The sequence below is a fragment of the Lissotriton vulgaris genome, unplaced genomic scaffold, assembly GCF_964263255.1.
Source record: "Lissotriton vulgaris unplaced genomic scaffold, aLisVul1.2 SCAFFOLD_287, whole genome shotgun sequence".
Classification (NCBI taxonomy): Eukaryota; Metazoa; Chordata; class Amphibia; order Caudata; family Salamandridae; genus Lissotriton; species Lissotriton vulgaris.
This window is the reverse complement of record NW_028251376.1, coordinates 936,261-953,050: the sequence shown is the minus strand read 5'-3', so window position 1 is coordinate 953,050 and position 16,790 is coordinate 936,261.

The following is a 16,790-nucleotide window of genomic DNA, read 5'->3' as shown; positions in this document are numbered from 1 at the left end:
TAGGAACATATACAATATGTAAATCCCTGTGATCTAACTGACAAATAACCAAGGTACCCTTCCTGGCTACATATAATTTACTAATTGTGTGCCGATTTCAAACCTAAACATCAATCTTCTGTATCCTAACTTGTCAATTGTTTCTCTACTGTAACTTTTGGGTTGAATGTTAGTGTCAAACAGTTTACTTCCAATTCTATTCAAAAACTTCTCCTTCCTTACCTTAGGTAAATGATGAACCTGAATTCTCAAATACTTCCAACTCCACTCCACCTATTGACAGCATACATTCTGGTTTATTTCCCACTAGGCAACAATCCTCTACATTCAACACTAAAATTCATCCTCATATTGCATATGCATATTTCCATTCTCCTCTTAATTCGCACATATTGTACACATATCTGCTGTCTTTCTACACAGCTTGACAAAATGTCCCATAATTCCACACACAATGCACCTTTTTCCTAAAGCAGGAGATATTTTACTAAAAGCCAATTGATCTTTTCTTCACACCTATAAAAACGCGGTTGCTCTTTGAATTTTACGTTACTTGTCATACCACAATTATACCCATTATTCACCACTGAGTTTTTCATCCTACCCACTACATTATTAGGAGTGCTCTGAGATGCATATTTTAATAATTTGTGCATCTTTTAAACATATCTGCTTTGCTCACAACTGGTAAAAAACAATCCAATTTTGAATCTCCATTCATCCACAACCGCTCTTAAATAGAAAGTGCACACGAATGCATCACAACTTGGTCACATATTAAATTCTCAAGTAAAACTCCAAATCTACAATATATTGCAAGTTTTGTCAGTGCAGATATATATTCATCAATAAATTCTCCTTCCATTTGTTTTCCCTGGAAAAATGAATTGCATTATTACAGAGCTCACTTTTGGTACACAATAGTTATCCAAATCCCCCAATGCAGCATTAAAAACTGTTTTACTTCAGCAATAACTCCTTTTGTCATCTGGCTGTAAGCCTTTAAGCCTTGTGGACACAATGAATGTGAAACATTATTTATTTTTGGTTTGCTGACATGCTATAATGTTTGTATATTGAACTGATGAAGTTAAGGAAATAATCCTTCCTTTCAACCCAGTGCATGAAAGGCATTTCCCAGCCCCCCAAAACACCTGAAGTGGACTAATTGTAAAATGTTGGATGCACATCTTAAAACAACACACTGGACCAAACATTTTATGTAAGTTCTACTGAAATGTTGGGTACAATTGGAATGCCTTCATGTTGTGCTTTGATTTGACCATGTTAGACGGACCGGGAGGGTCGGCCGAGAATAAGGGGAGAGGTCTCCGGGGAGAGCCGTCTCCAGCGATCGTACAGACGAGTAACTTCCCCCCCACAGATGTACACCACACAAGGATAAGGTTTAACGTTCTTTATAAGCAATTCTTTAAGTACGGTGAAAGGGTACAAGGAGGTCTGGACTCAGGGGTCCCCTCGGTTCTAGTCTCTTGATTGGGAAAAGGGTAGCGGGACAGTCTTGTTACCAATCTGGTAGATGAAATAGCTCACAATCCTCGAGCTCGGCGTTCTAGATGATCGGGCCGCGGCAGAGCCAGCAGGTCCCGGGATGGTTGAAGGTAGCGACGGTCCGCGGCGGAGCCAGCAGGTCCCGATGAAGGTGGTGGTTACAAACGGTCCGCGGCCACGCCAGCAGGTCCCGACGACGATGAAGGTTTCAGAAGGTTGCGGCAGCGCCAGCAGGCAGGACGATAGTTCGCAAGGCAGGACTACGGCAGCGCCAGTAGTCCGTCAAGGATGAGTTCTTCACTGCGTCTCTCGACTCCAGGATACAACTGCCTTCCTGCTCTGGAGCTGCCCCAGTTATAGGTCTGGCCCCCTTTGATGTCCGGACCCTCGCACTTGGAGGTCGGGAGGTCCGGGATGAGGGAGTCCAGACACCCAGCAGGGGGGTGGAGCCAGGGCCCGGGGGAGCCGGGGGCGATCGGCACCTGGCGGGGGAGAGCCATCGACACCTCTTTCTCCCATTGACCTGCCAAGTAGTCCGCTCACCTCCTGGGTGGATGGTGGTGCCGGGATGTCGGGGCCTGGCCAGGCCCAGGGTTAGGGTCGATCGGAGGCCACGCGGCCTCGTGGTGCTGTGTCCAAGATGGCGCCCAAGCCGGGCGAGGGGGCCGGTAGTGATTCGGGTCCATGATGTAGAGATGTCCAGGGGCAGGGGTCCCATATGAGACGGGAAACGGGTGGTTGTTGCGTGTCACACCTGAAGAGCCGGGCTCGGGCCCGGTCGTGCGGGGAGGGAGCAAGCCCTTCACGTGGCCTGTCCAACATGCGTCCCCCCCAGCTGAAGGCGGGGAGAGTCACCCATCCTCTTGGGGACTCTCCTCGTCGAGGCGGAAAAAGCGGGACAGGCCATCTGCGTTGGCGTGATCCTGTCCGGGCCGATGTTCCACAGTGAAGTCCATCCCCTGCAGGGAGATGGACCAACGCAATAGTTTTGGGTTTTCCCCCCGCATCTGCATTAGCCATTGCAGGGGCCGATGATCGGTCTGTACCCGGAAGTGGGTACCGAAGAGATAAGGCCGGAGCTTTTTGAGGGCCCACACCACTGCGAAGGCCTCCCTCTCGATGGTGCTCCAGCGTTGCTCTCGGGCCAGGAGACGTCTGCTGATGAAGGCCACTGGTTGGTCAAGTCCTTCGGGGTTCAGCTGGGACAGGACTGCCCCAATGCCATGGTCGGAGGCGTCCGTTTGGACGATAAATTCCCGACTGTAGTCGGGGGCCTGGAGCACAGGGGCGGAGCACATGGCGGCCTTCAGCTTCTCGAAGGCCGCTTGACAGTCTGGGGTCCAGTTGACCTTCTTTGGTTGGTTTTTGGATGTGAGTTCCGTGAGGGGCCCCACAATGCTGCCATAGTCCCTCACGAACCGCCGGTAGTAGCCTGTGAGTCCCAAGAAGGCGCGGACCTCGGTCTGGGTGATGGGGGGCTGCCACGACTGGATGGCAGCGATTTTGAGTTGCAGCGGGGCCACCAGACCGCTTCCCACCTGATGCCCGAGGTAGGTCACGGACCCCTGGCCAATTTGACATTTGCTGGCCTTGATCGTGAGTCCGGCTCGTTGGAGGGCCTGCAGAACCTCTCGGAGGTGGTTGAGGTGGTCGGACCAGTGGCGGCTGTACACAGCGATATCGTCCAGATAGGCGGCGCTGAATTCTTCGAGTCCCGCCAGGACCTGATTTACTAGCCGCTGGAATGTCGCCGGAGCATTCTTCATGCCGAATGGCATGACCTTGAAGTGGTAGTGGCCATCAGGGGTGGAGAAGGCAGATCGTTCTTGGGCCCGGGGTGTGAGACCGATCTGCCAGTAGCCCGCTGTTAGGTCGAAGATGCTGAGGTAGCGGGCAGCTCCCATGCGGTCGATTAGTTCATCTGCTCGGGGAATGGGATGTGCGTCGGTTCTGGTGACCGCATTCAGGCCCTGGTAGTCGACGCAGAACCGGAGCTCAGGAGTGGTGCCGGGGGCGGCCGCTTTGGGGACCAGTACCACCGGGCTGGCCCAGGGGCTGTCTGAGGGCTCGATGACCCCGAGCGTGAGCATCTTGGACACCTCCTCTTGGATGCAGGCCCGTACCCGATCTGGTACGCGGTAGGCCCGATGTCGGATAGGGGGGCTGTCTCCCGTGTCTACATCGTGTGAGCACCAGGGGGTGACCCCTGGGGTGAGGGAGAACAGAGCGGCGAACTGCAGTAGGAGGTCGCGGCAGCCTTGACGCTGTTCCAGGGTGAGGGCCTCCGAGAGTCGGACCCCGTCCACGGAGCCGTCCTTCTCTCGAGTCCGTAGGAGATCAGGGAGTGGCTCGGAATCCTCTTCGGCTCCGCTGTCTGTTGCCATCAGGAGGCTGAGCTCCGAGCGCACAAAGTGGGGCTTTAGTCTATTGGCGTGGAGGACCCGGAGGGGGTTCCGTGAAGATTCCATATCGATGAGATAGGTGACAGGGCTCTTGCGCTCGACCACTTTGAAGGGCCCTGTCCATTTGTCTTGCAGGGCGCATGGTTCGGTGGGAGACATCACCCATACCTGTTGGCCGGGTTCAAATTCGATGGAGGAGGCATTTTGATCGTACCACCTTTTCATGTCTTCCTGACTGGCCTCCAAGTTTGCTTTAGCCATTTCTCTGAACCGTCTGGTCTGGTTGCGTAGGGTCAGGAGGTACTTGAAAACATCTGGAGGGTTCTTCAGAGGGGGCATTTCCCAACCTTCTTTGACTAGGCTGAGCGGCCCTCGCACCGGGTGTCCATATAAGAGTTCGAACGGGCTGAAGCCGAGGGACTTCTGGGGGACTTCTCGATAGGCAAAGAGGAGGCACGGCAGTAGCACATCCCACTGGCGACGGAGGGGCTCTTCCAACCCCCCAATCATCCCTTTGAGCGTGCGGTTGAACCGCTCAACTAGTCCATTTCCTTGAGGGTGATAGGGGCTCGTGAATCGGTAGGTGACCCCACACTGTTGCCAGAGGGATTTCATGTATTTTGAAATAAAGTTTGTGCCTCTGTCGCTGACGACTTCTCGGGGGAAGCCCACCCGGGAGAAGATCCCCATCAAGGCCCGGCCAACCACCGGGGCTGTCACAGTTCGCAGGGGAACAGCCTCGGGGTAGCGGGTGGCGTGGTCCACCAGTACCAGGATGAACCGATGTCCTTGTGCTGTACGGGGGTCCAGGGGCCCCACAATGTCTATTCCCACCCTCTCGAACGGGGTGGTGACCACTGGGAAAGGTTGCAGAGGTGCTTTAAGCTTGCGGCCGCTCTTCCCGCTGGCCTGGCACGTGGGGCAAGACCGGCAGTGCTGGAGTACGTCGTTCCTCATCTTGGGCCAGAAAAAGTGGGTCACCAGGCGACTGTAGGTTTTGTCCTGACTCAGGTGACCAGCCAGGGGGACATCGTGGGCCAGGTTTAGCAAAAAGTCTCTAAAGCGGAGGGGCACCACTAGCACTCGACTGGCCCCTAACTCCGCGATTCTCTGCTCGCTGTACAACAGGTCATTGTCTCAATAGACCCAATGGGTTCCGGAGGTATCCCCTGCGCTCTGGGCGAGGGCTTGTTGGCGGAGTCCCTCGAGGGAGGGACAGGTCTTCTGCTCTTGACGAAACTGTTCTTGGGTGGGCCCCCCTTCCTGACGCCACTGAGCCAGGTCGGGAAGGTCCTGGAGCTGGGCGAGCCCTTCGGGGGTTTGCTCTGGAGGGTCGGCACGGTCGGTGTCTTCTACTGGAGCGACCGGGGGAGGAGGTGCCGGCCATTCAGGTTCTTCGGGTCGGGGGATGGCACGGGCAGCCATGGACCGGGTGGTTACGCATGCCCAGTCCGGGAGGCCCAACATCCCCAGGTGCTGTCTTCTCTCTACGGCGGCCCACGGGGAACTCTCCAGATCATTTCCCAGGAGACAGTCTACGGGGGCATCATCTCGGACCGTCACCTTCAACATGCCGGAGACTCCTCCCCACTCGAAGGGGACGCAGTCCATCCGACATAGACTCTCCGAATTGTCGGCTGAACGGACAGGGCAGAGAACGTTCGGCAGGATCTGTTCTGGGGTCACCAGGTGACAGCGGACGGCTGTCACACTGGCCCCGGTGTCACGTAGGGCTTCGGCCCTGCGTCCATTAATGTTCACCCACTGACTGTACTTCCGGGTGTTGGCGGGTAGGGGGGCCCGCGGGACCATGTCTTTTCCCCCTAGGCACGCTAGAACCATGGCGGCTGGTTCCCATTCTTGGTGTTCTTGCTCACGTTCCTCGTGTTCTTCGGAGATTTGTTCTTCCCCCAGGGCGGCGGCAGCCATCTGGCGGGGTCTCGGAGTCTGGCTCTGTGGACAACTCGGGTCATTTGCGTAGTGGCCGACTCGCTGGCATCGGTGACACGTGACATTGGCTCTGTACCCCGGGCGCGCCGGGGTGTTGCCCCGGTTGGCCGGGGGTGGTGTGTTGGCAGCGGGAGCGGCCGGGGCGTTGTCTCTTCCTCGTCCCTGGCCCCCTCCTTCTCCTCGGGGACGGTGCTGACCTGGGTGGTTCCGGTTCTGTTCATGTGACCCGTTTCGGCCCACTCGGGTGATTTCCCACCGGTCAGCCTCGGCGGCGAGCTGTCGTGGATCAGTCAATTTACTGTCGAGGAGGTGCTGCCTGAGCTCGACGAAGCAGTTGTTAGATAGATGCTCCCATACCATGAGATTGAAGAGTTGCTCGTAGGTTGTTACATTGCTCCCCTTGATCCAACCCTCGAAGGCTCGGCTGAAATAGTTCACGTACTCCACCCAAGTTGTACCCGGGATCCGGGTGCAGTCTCGGAACCTCTGGCGGTACATTTCGGGTGTGAGCCCATAGCGGGTGAGGAGGGTAGCTTTCATGTGGTCATAGGAGGTCATCAGATGGTCTGGGAGCTGTAACAGGGCATCGCGGCCCTCATTGACGAACCTCCCCCATAGACCGGCTCCCCAGTCGCTTCGATCGATCCGGTGGGAGGTCATAGCGATCTCGTAGGCCTTGAACCACTACTGTATGTCGTCATCTCGGAAATATTCTCGAACGACATCCTTGGGGATGTGTACTTTCTTTTCTGTTGCTCCCGGGGTGCGCGGTTGCTCGGGCACCCCTAATTCTTTGTTCTGCTTACGTAATTCTATCTCTGCTAGTTTGCGCTCGTGTTCATACGCCAGTCTCTTCTCTTCGAGCTCTCTTTGTCTCTGTTTTTCTTCCCTTTCTTCTCGGAGCCGTAGATGTTCTAGGTTCAGTTTTTGTTCGGCTAATTTGAGTTCACCATCCATTTTGAGCCGGGCCATTTCTAGTTCATGTAGTCTGTTTCTCTCTCGTTCTTGGATTTCGTTTTGCGAAAGACCCGTTCTTCGCTCCTCGGGAGCCGTGGTGTTTTTCTCTGCTGCTGCGACATTTTGGTCCGGGGGTCTGACGGCCCCGGTTTCCGCCCATGACTCAATGGCGTGCTTGAAATCGTCCTTAGTACTCAGACCGGTGGTAGCGATACCTAGTTCAATGCAGAATTGTTTCAACTCACGATGGCTGTACTCTTCCAATTTCTCCATCTGGAATTTCTCGGTGGATCCGCTCTCTTTGGTTGTCATTGTGGTTTCGTCGTGGGGTGAGCTACTCTCTGTACGATTACGCGTTGATTCGGATCGCGCCGCTGGCCACCAATGTTAGACGGACCGGGAGGGTCGGCCAAGAATAAGGGGAGAGGTCTCCGGGGAGAGCCGTCTCCAGCGATCGTACAGACGAGTAACTTCCCCCCCACAGATGTACACCACACAAGGATAAGGTTTAACGTTCTTTATAAGCAATTCTTTAAGTACGGTGAAATGGTACAAGGAGGTCTGGACTCAGGGGTCCCCTCGGTTCTAGTCTCTTGATTGGGAAAAGGATAGTGGGACAGTCTTGTTACCAATCTGGTAGATGAAATAGCTCACAATCCTCGAGCTCGGCGTTCTAGATGATCGGGCCGCGGCGGAGCCAGCAGGTCCCGGGATGGTTGAAGGTAGCGACGGTCCGCGGCGGAGCCAGCAGGTCCCGATGAAGGTGGTGGTTACAAACGGTCCGCGGCCACGCCAGCAGGTCCCGACGACGATGAAGGTTTCAGAAGGTTGCGGCAGCGCCAGCAGGCAGGACGATAGTTCGCAAGGCAGGACTACGGCAGCGCCAGTAGTCCGTCAAGGATGAGTTCTTCACTGCGTCTCTCGACTCCAGGATACAACTGCCTTCCTGCTCTGGAGCTGCCCCAGTTATAGGTCTGGCCCCCTTTGATGTCCGGACCCTCGCACTTGGAGGTCAGGAGGTCCGGGATGAGGGAGTCCAGACACCCAGCAGGGGGGTGGATCCAGGGCCCGGGGGAGCCGGGGGCGATCGGCACCTGGCGGGGGAGAGCCATCGACACCTCTTTCTCCCATTGACCTGCCAAGTAGTCTGCTCACCTCCTGGGTGGATGGTGGTGCCGGGATGTCGGGCCTGGCCAGGCCCAGGGTTAGGGTCGATCGGAGGCCACGCGGCCTCGTGGTGCTGTGTCCAAGATGGCGCCCAAGCCGGGCGAGGGGGCCGGTAGTGATTCGGGTCCATGATGTAGAGATGTCCAGGGGCAGGGGTCCCAAATGAGACGGGAAACGGGTGGTTGTTGCGTGTCACACCTGAAGAGCCGGGCTCGGGCCCGGTCGTGCGGGGAGGGAGCAAGCCCTTCACGTGGCCTGTCCAACAGACCAGAGTCGCACTGTATGTAATAAATTGCCAACACATTGTTGCCCAACTAGTATGTTCACTTAAAGTAGACTAAGGTGAGCGCATATGTATTCATCCCTTGAGCTCAAAGAAAATTGTCTCCAGATTCCACTGCCTCGACCTTTCTCTGTTAGCCCAACAAGCTAAAAACATTTGACCCAAATGTAATGTGTAATTCATAGTACACACAATTCAACTTCAGGTTGTGCTCCACGACATTATGGCAGTTAATTGATGTCCCATGTTAGGAACATGTAACTACTCTTACGCAAACCCATTCAACTATGTTAGATCTGGGGGTCTCTAGTTGGCAGAGGTAGGTTCCACTGTCCAAATAGGGACCCTTGCTTCTAGTCAGGGTAAGGGGCGTACACTCTTTAGATAACCCCAGCTCACCCTCTTGGTAGCTTGGCACGAGCAGACAGGCTAATCAAAGGCAATGTGTAAAGTATGTGTACCAACAGCCACAGTAACACAGGGAAAACACCACAAATGGACTCCACACCAGTTTAGAAAAATAAAGTATTTAATCTAAACTAAACAAGACCAAAACAACAAATATTCAACATGCATAGTTAAAGAATATGATTTTCAAAGAGTTCTAGGGTTGCGTTAAAATAATTCTTAGTTGCGTCACGTTTAGCCCAAAGTACCTGTAGATGTGACAAAAGTTCCAAGTGGAAGCTGCAGCGTTGAAAAACAAGCAATGCATCACTGCTGAGACCCTGGGGAGGCGATGCGACAGCCCCGCTGCATGCAGCAGACGTGTTATGACGAATCTGGTCTGTATGGGGAGAGATGCGATACCTTGTATGGATACCGGTGCGCAGGTTCCCTATGAAGCATCTCGCACAGGCACGATGTGATGATCTTCGGGAGGGCGACGATCTCCGGTACGGCGACGATGCGCAGCGCAGATTCGATCTTCTACTCTCATGGCCCCTCGATGTGATAGCTCTGCGACGATGTTCGCAGTGACGTGATGCGGTCCGCAAGCAAGCCGCAATCTCACCCAGCGACTACAGGCTCTGCAACAATACTCGCAGCGACAGGAGACTTACCGCACTGGGGCGATGCGTTCCGCAAGCGAATGATGCGTTGGTTCTTGCAGCGGCAACAGGCGCTGCGATGATCTCGATCTTCGCTGTGGCGGAAATTTCCTTGCACTGTCGGGGATGCGCCCTGCAAGCGAGCGATGCGTGAAAATTGCAGATTGTCTTCTTTTCTCCTTGTCTAGCTTCCCAAACAGCAGGCTACAACTTCCAGAGGACCCACAATTGGATCAAGCACTCTAGGAAGGGCAGACTCTCTCAGCAGAGTTCAGGGGAAAGCTGGGGGTGAAGTCCTTTTGTTCCTGGGACTTCTTAACAGGAGGCCAGCTCTCCTCAAGCCCTTGGAGATCTCTTCAAGCAAGGGGACACAGCACACAGCAAAGTCCTTCCCCTCTCCTTGGCAGCAAAGCAGCTGCAGGTCAGTCCACAAGCACACAGCAGGACAGTCCTGCCTCTTCAGTCTTCCAGCTTTCTCCTTGGCAGAGGTTCCTTCTTGATTCCAGGTTGATCTAATTTTCTGTAGTCTGGGTAGCCCTTTATATTCCAGTCTTTCATTTGTTCTTGATAGAGCGAGGGTGTAAACAAAAAATGTTGTATGCCCCTCATGAAGTATTTTTCCCATAACAGTGATATATATTAATTGTGTGGTTTTGAAATTAACCAACATAGAATAGAATGCACACACACAAATACACGTGCGATACTAATTTGCTTATGTTGCGAATCATAACATACTAAGTAAGTGAAATTGTTATACTAACATAAGGGGTCATTACGATTGCGGTGAATCCGCATACTCTGGGCCGGCGGAAGCCACCGCCGGCCCGGAGGATGCGGATTCACCGCGCCGGACACAGAAAAGACCCCAGCCAGATTAGGATGGCTGGGGGGTCATTTCTCCGTCTACCGCTTTTCCGCTGCAAGACCGCGGCGGAAAAGCTCTCATAAGGTGGCGGTGTCTATTTATTTATTTATTGACATTTGTAGAGCGCGGCGAATACCCGTGGGCGTCTCGGCGCTAATTAAGGGATGGATCAGCAACTGGGGTAAAGAAGATATACAAGGCTATTGGTCAAATAACCACGTCTTTAGCTGTTTGCGGAATGTGAACAGGGAGGGACTTGCTCGGATATGTGCAGGAAGGGTGTTCCAGAGTCTAGGGGCGGCAACCAGGAAACGCCTGTCGCCCCAGGTGACTGTTCTAGTGCGAGGCACAGCCAAGAAGTTCTGAATAGAGGAACGAAGAGATCGGGTTGGGACATGATGGAGAAGATTCTGTTTGAGAAAGTGGGGACCTTGATTATTGAGTGACTTGTAAACAATACACAGCGATTTGAATTTGATACGGCTGCGTATCGGGAGCCAATGGAGATCCCTAATGATGTTTGTAACTGGTGCGAACTTGGGGACCCCAGCCAGCATTCGTGCGGCTGCATTTTGGATTGACTGCATCTTATTTGTCACTCGGACTTGGGCATTTAAGAATAGAGCGTTACAATAGTCCAAGGAGGACAGGACTAGTGAGCTGACCAGCGTTTTCCCGGCCGTGTTCGGTAAGGAAAGGTAGTATTTTCCTAATCATTCTCATTTTCATATGAGCTGAAGCTGCAGTTTTATTCGCATGTGCCATAAAATTGAGGCCAGCATCGAAGATGACGCCTAGATTTCTCACTTTGCTAGCTGGACTCGGCGGGGCACCGAAAGATGGTGGCCACCAGACAGGTGACCAGCCCGGGGAGAGGTGACCGAAGATGACCACTTCAGTTTTTTCTGAATTGAGTTTCAGACAATTCGTGGCCATCCAGTCACCTATTGCCATCATTCCTCTCGTGAATCGATTGGCCACTTCCTCCCCGTCCCCTTTGATAGCCAGTACCAATTGGGTGTCATCGGCGTAGGAGGTCAGGCTCATCCCAAATGCTTTGATGACGTTTGCAAGGTCCGACACGTAGATATTAAATAGTGTCGGACTCAGGGATGAGCCTTGAGGGACCCCACACGGCAGAGACACCTTCGATGATTGGTATCTATCAGACACCGCCAGCCATATTAGGATTAGCATTTTGTAATGCCTTTCCGCGGCGGCAATGCCGCCCGAAAAGGCATACAGTCTTTTCTTTGGGGGCCCGTTGCGGTCCCCCAGGGTGAAGGTGGGTGGTGGGGGTGCACATGGGGGGTACCCATGGTACCCCCCTGCATTTGCACACACGAAGCGGCAGGCACCGCGTGGTGCCTGCCGCTTTGTGCATGCAAATGCACAGCTTGCATTTTTAACATTGCGGCAGGTGCTGCTTCAAGCAGCATCCGCCGCAATGTTAAACATACAGGATGTGACTGCCAGGGTGGCGGTCACAACCTAATTTGCACGGAGGGACCTCCGCTGCCCCTGCGGACGGTCCCTCCTCCTCTGGGGTGGCGGACGGACACAGGTCCGTCCGCCATCCTAATAGGGCCCAAAGTACGCAAATGTCGTAATCTAATGAAAACTGGTGTTTGTATGCTTTCTATGCGTCTTATTGCGGCAGAAATTATGGAGAATGGTAAGAAAACAACGCCTAAGTGTTGCTAAAATTGCTAGGTAATAACTAACATGGTTACTTTAGAATGGGGAGAGGTAAACAGAAGGGCTATACTTCGAAATCTAACGTTTAGTTGTGTTTGTTTCTATAATAGTTCCCATTATGACCCAGGCGGCCTACTGGAAAAATTGAGGTTTATGAGACTCCGAAACTGTGATTATCTACGCATGTGCGACTAAGCTTGAGAGATGTGCAAGCAGTCTGCGCCTGTACAGTGTGGTCAAAGTCAGCGTGGCCTGGAAGTGTAGAGAAGTGCCTAGAATTTGTATGACAGTACCGTGAGCCTGGGAACTAATCCCGAAGTGACAAGTTAAAGGACAAGTGAAAAAAATTATTAAAGAACAATCGAAACCTTATTTTTTTATTATAACAAGGACTTGGCGGAAATATGGACAATGAGGAGATAAGGTTATGCTCATCTACCCCTTACAAGGAACAATGAAAGTGAACGCGGACCCTAAAAGTTTCAAATCTTAGATAAGTTAGGGAAAAAGGGTATAAAAAAGGACGTTTTGAAGCAAGAAAAAAGCTTGCTTTTGATTTTATTTTCGCACCACAACATGCTGCCAGACTGAATTTTTCCATGGTGCAAATTTTTCTTGACTTTAACTTTGGATGAGTGCGGAGTCTGGATGGGAGGTGAACATCAAGGAAGAATAGAGAGCCGGGTTTGTGAACTTGTTTTTGCTAACCTGATTTTGCTAATAAATGTAAACTGTTTGAATTTAACTTTCCTTTTTCTAGGTTATTAAAATGTTTTAATGATTATTGGATTGAGGTTAAATAAAATTAAGATCATGCTAAGAGATTAGGGGCCATATGTAGGTGGCACAATACCGGTCAGTAAGGGTAAAATTCGTTACATTTCACCGTTACCGACTGGTATTTAGGCATTTGAGATGTTGGGATGATTCGGTATTAAGGAATCGGTAAATACTGATTCCTTAATGCCGATTCCTTATGGCCATGCATTTAAGGAATCGGTAATACCGATTCCTTAAATGCAATGTAGGTAGCAGTTAAAACAGTGCGCCTCAGCCTTAAGGAATCGCTATTTACCACCAACTCCCAGTTGGGGGTAAATAGCGATTTCCTTTCAAAAAGCACTTTTTTGCTTTTTGAAGTGTGCCATGTGGCACACATCCATGCCCTTAGGGCATGTATGTGCGCCACATGTGCACAAATGCAGATTTCAGGTGTGCCAGAGGGTGTCCTTTGGACACCCTGGCACCCTTAAAATACCTCCCACGATTACCGAATCCGTAATATCGATTCGGTAATACCGAAATTCTTCGCATTCATTCCTATGGGCCTCTAAGCCCATAGGAATGAATGGGTAGGTGATTCCTTATTACCGATTCGGTAATAAGGAATATTAACGATTCGGTATTTTTTACCGAATTATTCCCTACATATGAAATACCGATTCCTAAATACTGATTCGGTAAAATTCGGTATTTCCAAGTTACCTACATATGGCCCTAGGTCTCTGAAATTAAAAAAATTAAATAAATGAAGAATTAAGCAGGTCTTGCTGTCCATTAGTTAACTTTTACTAGCTGATCCATTGACCAAATGGTGGGGTGTTTTAATGTTGCTCGAGGGTAAAACCATGGTAATATTGATAAACTGCAGATGTCTATAGTGTATAAAATTTTAGGTTGAAATAAGACACTCCACTAAAATCCAGCAGCTCTCCTCTAGTCTTCACTGATCCTGAGAGCAGGGTGATTTTGTGTGTATGAATGACTTGCGGTGTTATGGGCCCCACTGACGAGTAAAGTGTGAATAGCTCCTAGGAAATATAGTGATGGTTTGTAGGCCGCGCTGGATCATTCTCTAGAGGCAGAGAGGCCTTGGCTTGGTCAGAACCAGTTCAGGTCAGTTCCTGAGCACTTTGTTTTTCTGTCTTCTCCTTTCCTTTCAGAGAGAGGGGCAGGGTCATCAGCCGCCCAGCAGGAGGTGGAGCCACCATTGAGGAAGGCAGGCACAGCCCTATTCAGGCCCAGGTGCTATTCCCTCCCACCACTCAAGATGCAGATGCAGCTATTCAGCCTAGGGCTGACTCAGCCAGCCTCCTGGGGGCTTCCCAGCCCCTGTCACTCTCAAACCAGACAGTCAATTCACAAACAGGTCAAGACACACAGAAAGGTCAGACAAGAGAAAAGACACTTTCTAAAAGTGTTGTTCTCAAACACAGGAGTTAAAAACCATCCTTCCTAAAAGATAGGTTATTACATTCTGAGTTCAGGGATTCGAGACATAAATTTTCTATCTTACTCCTATGGGAAGATATGCAGGTAAACATTATACACAGCATTCCCCATTATAGCCTATGGGCAAGATAGCCTTACAATCGTGAAAAAACGAAAATGGCTGTAATTCACTACCAGAGCATGTCACCCACACTAGTACATGCTCTACCTTTCACATTCACTGCACCCTGCCCAGGGGGTACCTTGGGCCTTCCATAGGGTTGTCCAATATGTACAGAAAGGTAAGGGTTAGACCTGGCCAGTGTGGACACTGGTCAGGTCAGCATGGCAGTTAGGAACTGCACAAAGGCACCGCGGTGGCAGGCCTGAGACACCATTTTAGGGCTACTCATGTAGGTGGCACAATCAGTGCTGCAGGCCTACTAGTAGCATTTGAATTACCAGCCCTGGCACACTCAGTGCACTTTACTAGGGACTTCCTGGTAACACAAATATGCCAATCATAGATAACCAATCATGATAACAATTTACCTCAGGAGCACTTGCACTTTGACACTGATCAGCAGTGGCAAAGTGCCCAAAGCATCTAAACCAACAAAATCCAGCACAGCGTAAAAAAAACAGGAGTTAGAGGCAAAAAGTCAGGGGAAACCACGCCAAAGATCCCAGGTCTAACAAACTACAACTGACAGAGTCTCAGGCCCTGCATACTTAACACCTTCAGTGCTAAGGCATTATCAGTAGTCTCATATAATTTCCATTGAAATGAATGGCCACTCCATGACGAGCTGAGCTCGTCATGAGCATGGAAGAAAGAACATTGTGGGAGCGTGGCCTTCCCAATGCTCAGAGCAACTACTCTAAAATGGCCACAGAGTAAGGTCATTTTCCTTGAGGTGTACTTACACAGATGAGGTAATAATGTCACACCAACTTGGTTCACTTCATTGGTGTGCGTTCTTTTTCGCTCACCTAGATAGTCAGGTGCAGCTAACGACTAATAATGATATTTAATTTTTTTAAGCAAAAATTATTGCGCACTTCAAAGTTGAGCTCTCCACAAGTCAGCTAACAGAAATCACCATCCTTCCCCTCTTTATTTCTTTTATATCGTGGAGCATTTCTCCAGGAATACAACACAATATTGACCAGCAACAGGATAGCCAGTTCTAAGCAGCACTTGTGGAACACTCCTTGTTATCTCCACATTTGTTGCATTGGACTAAAGCACCTCAACAACGGACATGCAGATATGAGGTACGTGTATTCCAGCATCAGGGAGCTAACATACATTTGCTGCCCTGACTTCCACCTGTTTTAGCCCTCCAACCATCCTTCTACGGAGCGATTCTACTTAACACTCTGAAAACTGCACACACCCAGGGTTCCATACATAGTACCACATGCTCTCAACTCACACATTCAAGTCATCACAACCGTCAGCTCCAACACAAAGTATTTCAAAGATGTGGATCTTAATTGAGAAGTGATTTGTTTGCATATTACAACAATATGCTCACGCTTATCGTTAATGTGAGAAAATGTACAATTAAGATAAAATATATAGAGTTACATTATGGAGAAGGTACATTTGTGCTTGCATTCTGCCACCCAATAAATGATTTAAAATATACCATATCCAAAGAAAAAAAATGACTTCTTGTTCTCTTTCTCTCACTCTTCTTTAAGTCATATTTTCGATGTATGTCAGTGCCGGATTGCAGAGACATGGAAAGTCGTGTTGGTGTATTTTTTCAGATTTGATCTTATTAGTAAGTTGTTACCAGTCTCAAGAAAGATTCGTTCATCCCTTAGTAGTTGGACTTAGTGGTTTGAAGGTTAAGGCTTTGATTTAGGCGCTCGCTATAACTCTGTCAGCTTAGGTGACTTGTTAATCCCAAGGGGTTTCAAAGATCTCTGTGCAACATTAACATTTCAACAATATATCAACATTTTTGATAATTGGAGGAAAGTGAGCTTGGAGTCAGAAGGCGCCAACTAGCAGTCTCTTATGAAAAGGGCCGTGGCTTCAGGGAGGGGGTGTTTGGGGTGTTAGAACCCCTGATAAATGTATGTTGTTGTAAATTGTTGGGTACAGGTGATTTCAGTCGGGTTTGGTAGGTATCTGTCGAATTTTTACACACGCACAGACAACAACACACACTCTCTCTTCCTCTTTCTTTTTGAAAGTCCTCAAAAATGTTTATTATTTTTATAACATGTTGTGTTTTCTCTCACTTAGTACCCCTACCAAACCGTTTATCTCTCCCTGTCCGCTACCCTTTAAATCCATTTCATGCGCCCTGCTTGTCATTTAATGTATTTTAACAATATATTCCTGCATGATGGTTGGAAAATCTGAATCTCACACAGCCCAAATTTTACTAACCAAGCTACGCCCCTGTTTATGAATGCAGATTGAATTCCATTTTGTAACTGTATGTCATTACAATGTTTTCACAACGTATTATTCATAATTAATGAAATTGACCAAAGTCATATAGAATTTTTCCCTTCATTCCATAGGAAACCCCTGTGGCCCAGGATCGTATCACTGAGGGAGACCATTTAGCCCCATCCTCATTTTTAGACAGCTTCCAGTTATACATTATATTCCCTTACAGGGCACCATTTCTTTTTTTCTTTTTAAAATTTTTTATTTCAAAAGA